A 6,000-nucleotide genomic window follows, 5' to 3' on the forward strand; every position below is an offset into this window, starting at 1 on the left:
GGGGGCCTTCTTGTTACCTTGTTTGGTCTGGTGGTTTTTCAAGGGTGCTAATTCGTCAGCGCTGTGGGTGATCCACAGTGTGAGTTTGGTGAAGCCTCACACACAGTTTGTGTCATGCATCACCATCCGCAACCTCTCCCCACCCTGGTAGAGCAGTGCCACGAGGGCGGACTGGAACTCCTGGTGGACTTGAAGGAAAGAGGGAGTTTGTAGATAAAGATCTAGTGGACAGATGTCGGGATCCAGATAATTAAAAAATTCATTGGAGTACCCCTGTATATCACCTTTAATATTGGGGACCTCAGGTATATTTAAAAACATCAGTGAGATGGTAAGTGAGAGAAATGGCTCAAATCATCTCCCTATGCCAACATGTTTCTGCCCCTATAGTTAGTCTATATAGGTCTTGGGCATGCTTCAGGGCCATGGATCCCTATTGATCTGACCTATATGCCAAATGTAAAACTTTGTGAAACCAAAAATCCAGGTGAATCCTACTTGAATATAGGTACATGTAATAATATGAAAAATAGTCCAGCCATAGTGGTTTTCATGTAGGTTTATTTTAGTTGAAAGGAAGAGCCCCACCAGGAGCAGCCTCTATGCTGCTCAGGCGTCACCAAATGACTCAAGCACTCCATGATTCCACACGCCAACATTCTCACACACAGTCGTCCAGGCTGAGCAGCATACTACAGCACATTACATCCTAGTTTAGGGGATCCCAGCTCCTCAGTCTGGAAGGGGACAATATCCTCTTTAGTCACACATTCATCAAAAGCCCATCGTGCTTCCAAACCTGAAAAGACTGCACCGTCTCCCAGCCGCTAGACAATTGTATGACTAAAGAGCACATCATCCTTTCCAAGACCAGGGAGCTGGGAGGAGTAGCACCCAGGTTTAATGTTGACTTTAGTGATGGGCTGGTCTGGTAGTTATATGCTCTACAGATACTTTAAGATGATAGCTGAGAACAGCTAAATAGGGATCTTAAGTCTCTGCAAAAAAGCTCAGATTGCAAAGGCCCTACTATTAATTTAAGGTCTCAAAACCAGCCTCAATTATCCATTCAAAAATCACTCCTGTGGTTGTCAGTGGAAAAGTGGGCAAAGTATGACTTGACTTGTCCCAGTTATGTTGTCAGAAAAATGAAAACAAGTGTCTAATCAAAGATCAGGAAAGAACAACCCTCTTCAATGATTGTGAAAACCAAGATTCACATTCACAAGCAACAAAGAGGCCCTTTACCTTTCCATACAAGGTTCAACATTTCACTGATCCTTATCATATTGTGGATGATGTCCACTCCAGTGATCTATTATGGTCATCAGCATCTAGAGACACTTAGATCAATACAAAGCACACACTAATTCTCAGTGACTCAACTAAGGGTACTGTGAGTGCACTTTAACTCTAATGTTTGACTTTTTTAGAGCTTAGTCCACTCCTTATCATGTATAAATGAGCTATTGCTTGGCTAGACAATACTCTGTGTCTCATTTACAGACCGGGGACTGTAGCATTCTAGGAGAAGTTTGTACTGTTCACCAAGTGTCACAGTTGCCCCATGATTCTTTCCCAGGTCTTGTGCTATGATGCTTCAGCAGCGGAGCGCTCCCTCTCCTCATGCTGATCCATCTAAACACCCCCTCTGCTTCTCTCCTGCCTGCTTTAGGACCGACCCTTGGAGAAGCCCATCTGTATCTGCATCTCCCACCTCGGCCAGCTGAGGAACGTGACTGAAGCCCCCATTTAGCCCTCTCCTGTGGGACTTCATGGAGAATGTCTACCCCGGGGGCATCAGCTGCATCGTTCAGAAAGGAGAGTGGCTCAAGAGATTGGGTGAGTATCATCTCTGCCATTTTCCTAGAGGAAGCTCTGTATGGATTTCCTACTCTAGCGACTTGCGGCTTAGGGGTGGAGTCGTGAAATAGAACTGGGTGGGGCATATTTCAGAAGCAATTACTGCTCCACTTCCATACACAAAGTGCTTTGTTATCCCAACTATTGGTCTAATGTACTTATGCACTCACCAATGTCATACACCATAATGGTGTCTATAGACCCTCTTCTCACTTAACCCCGTTTGCAAACCATGATTCATCCTCCCACATAAAGACTCATCTGATATGACTGTAGCATACCTAGCTCAAGTTTCTTGGAGCACAATGCTCTCAAGAACTCCTTACCTCACAGGCATTCCATCCATCATTGATGTGCTCTTCCCCCACTACCTGATTCACTCCACCGTAGTCCAATGCACCCTTCTTGTGTACAGAGCCTCATCTTAACTGACTCCTGAATTTATAGAATATGTTGCATACAATCACGTGGATTCTCCAGACCCTCATCTCACTTAGCATACCAAAAACTTGTCCACATTCTGTAAACCCTCAAATTGTCCACAGAAGTGCTTCTCTCTCAGCTCCTGCCTCCCTATCTCATTGGTGATGCACCCCACTCTAATGAGACATTTTCATATCATCTTCCTATATGATCTTAACCTCAGTTCTATCCACCCTGCCCCATGGCCATTATCATGCATTGCTGTACCCTACTCTAGTGCACCCCCAAGGTTTCCACAGCACTTCCTTTCACCTGGCACCTGCATTTCTAGGTCATGGTCCATAAACGCTCTTGTTATTGATAAACCCTTGCCTCACTGAACTCCTGCATCCTTCAACCACAGCCCATAAACCCCCTGGTGTTTGGCAGGAGACCCTCATTTCCCCCGGCTCCTACTTCCTCATACCATGACCAATGTATCCATGAAGACTAGCGCACAGCCCCTCATCTCATCCTGCTCTTGTACTCCCAGATCAGTGGTCCTGGTGTCTCCGGCCCTTGTCTAGTCTGATCTGTAGACCACGGCTCATACACCCACATGGCTTCTCAGATGCACCTCAGCCAGCCGAGGAAAGTCTTGATCATGACCAATTCAGCTCTACGATCCGCTCTCACCAGAGCCTAGAGGCAAGCTCTGTACGGAGTGCTCTGTATAAATATAGTCAGTCAACCAATGACCACTCATTCACTTGAGTCTGAACTGCTGCTAAAAGATGCCTTTGTTTTCTCTCTTTCCAAGGGTCGGACTGGCATATGACATTGTGGGCACCAAGGACTCCATTATGATCCGAGTGCCAGACCATAGTATCTGTGCACACCTTACGGACATGACCGGCCCCCTGGCTATCACCTCAGCCAACCCAAGCGGGGAGAGTGACAGCACCCACCATGACATGGTCACCTCGTAAGTATCCGTTCAAGACAGAGTTGCTGAAAGCAGAGTGTGGGATTGGCTGTGGGTTGGTTGCTTGCTGGGAGATGAGGTTAGAGCCATGGAGGCGTTGGGAAGGGAATGGATCTCATGAGAATTGATTAGTCTTCTGACTGACATGTGAATAGTAGAGCAGAGTGTAAACGTCAACTGATATAACCCGATTTGTAACCTATTTTGTGATAATACTACAGTATTGAACCACATCTGTATTGTAAAATGCATAAATTCCTAGCTAAATGGAAAATGAAATCGTAAAAAGTTCTTTAATACTCCCCACCTAATGATGGGCATCCTCTGGATATTTATTCTATTTCTCTGTTCCATGAACAGACCAGTCCAACCTGGTGGATTGGAGTGTGTGCAGCTAATGTTTACTCACACATCACTTTCATTCTCTAAATTACCCTATTTGTCATCCACTTTTAATGTGTTTGGGGGTAGTTACATTTGCTGGGCTCATGGTAGACTCTCCTCATGTTGATGATCAGAGCTGGTAGATGTTCTTTGTCAATTCCTATTACAAGAGCTCATACAGAGGTCTGTGTTTCTCTCCATCTTTGCGACAGGCGTTTGAGTCACAAGTTGGAGGGAGTGCTGTGCGATGGGGACTCCAACGAGTTGGTAGGCTCCACCGTGGTGAACTGCCTGAAGATAGACGAAGGTGAGTCTAGTGCTGGTGCTTAATTCTATCCCAATACTGTTCCCCCAGACTCTAATTTGGCTCAGGATACCCAGTCACCAGGCTGGGATTTCTAAGCTGGTGACATGCCTCTGTCCCTCTGCAAAGAGAGTTTTAAACAAACACAAGAATGAAAGAATGAGGGACTCAAGGGAGATATGTTATCTACAGCTATAAGATTCAAGGTTTTCATCAGGAATGGGTTATTGAAATGTGTAGTTTTTAGCTCCAGATGGAGCTTCACAGCATTCTTGGAGAATGCATGCAGCATGAGAATTTACCACATCCCTCCTGTGAATAGGCGCCTTCAACAATGTAATTTGGTTTGCAAAACGTCATGAAAATTATGCAAAATTATGTGAATTTTGTGAAATGGGGTTTGCCAGTATCACGTGAAAAGTATTTGTGAGGTGTGCCTCATATAAAATGAATCTGAGGTATTGGCAGGAGACTGGTTCCACAGACAATGCCTCTTGACAAGATATTTTGTTCATGAACCGTCGTCTCTCTATTTGTGCAAAATGTCATAAATTTTCCATGTGCAATTTCAGTTTTGCACAGATCTAGTCATGATTCCAGCTCTTTCCAAACAAGGCTCTTTTCTTCTCTTCTCTGGAAGATGGAAGAAGACAGGGCTGTTGATTGAGAGCCCTTTCATATCCGAGGAGGGTGATACCCATCCTTTCCCAACCAGCTCACTTGTCTCCATTGGTCGATGCTCAGTGGTCTTTATCTGCTGACACTGTACTTCTTTCTTCACAGGCATCCTGACCATCGTTAGGGAGGGCTGCGTGCCCACTGCCAGTGTCATGCAGACATTTGAGCGGGTGAAGAATGCACTGGCATGAGGATGAGTGGACAACCATTGAACATCGATAAGCCAGTTGTTTCCAGATAAGCACACCAGCAGAATCAGCTCTCAACCTAAGCCAATGTCATTTTACATTTTTGAAATAGTCATATGAGAACATTATTGACTGACTGTCATTTAAAGGAATATATGTCTCCATATAATACGGCCTCATGGAAAAGGATTTCCCGTACCTGCGTGACTTGGGGCAACAGTGTTTGAAATTTCGGTAAACATTTGGAAAAAAGTCTATTTTTGTAATATATCCTACTCACATGGGTGGATCATGTTCTCCAACCTTCCTGGTTCTCAGGGTGATCACCGTCAGTGTCGTTGGCGATGTCTTCTGGAGAAGGCTCCCCCAATCCATGCGCGGTACCAGACGCCGACATTTTGTACAGAATGTGAAATATTTTTTAATGTCTGATCCTATAGTGCATTTTTTCTAATAATGTTATTTATAATCATTTATTATAGTTCAAATCTGATGCAGGCATCAATGATGAATTCTATTTTTTTTGGTACATGAAGGACTCTGATTCTGTGGACTCTCCTGGTGGACTCACAGGTACAATATGAGTAGAGTCGGCTCCACAGGCTGAGCGGCAGCTCTTATGTGTTGGCTCCTCTGATTGGAGGGGTTACCAAGGAGGTGCACTTGAGAGGGTGACTTTATTTTTAAATATATTGTGGCTCAAAGTTTTTGAATATTTATTGAAACGTTTGTCTCTTGCACTAAATCTTACTAATGGAAATAAATAATAGAAGTGTATTTGAGTGATCGATCACGCCTGTAGGGCGGACTTTGCCGCTGTGATGTGTCTGTGTCTAGATAGTCCTCAGACCTACCTTTTGACTCTCACAGGGACACTTACCTTAAGGGGACAGGATTGTTAAAATAAAAAATGGCTTTGGTTTGTACCCCGTCTCTCACCACGATCGATTGGGGAGAGATGAAGGCATATGGGGGCAGAGAGACTGTGTCCTTCCACTCTGTGTAGCCCCCCTTTGGGAGCAATGAGTGCAGGTCGTACTGTGAATTATAAATGTGAAGAAGGCACAGAGACGAAGAGAGATGATTTAAGATGTACACGGTGAACCTATCTATGTGGCAATGCCACTGCAGTGGAACAAATAATTTATTGTGTAACTTTTTACACTATTTAATGTTTCATGAAGATGTTTTTCTTG

General features: G+C 44.4%; 1 pseudogene; it reads left to right on the plus strand.

The window, feature by feature from the left end:
* Positions 1–4,856, plus strand: part of LOC147689353 (uncharacterized) — a 53,428-nt pseudogene extending 48,572 nt beyond the window's left edge.
* The last annotated feature ends 1,144 nt before the right edge of the window (positions 4,857–6,000 follow it).

The sequence above is a fragment of the Lissotriton vulgaris genome, chromosome 10 (genome assembly GCF_964263255.1).
Source record: "Lissotriton vulgaris chromosome 10, aLisVul1.2, whole genome shotgun sequence".
Taxonomy (NCBI): domain Eukaryota; kingdom Metazoa; phylum Chordata; class Amphibia; order Caudata; family Salamandridae; genus Lissotriton; species Lissotriton vulgaris.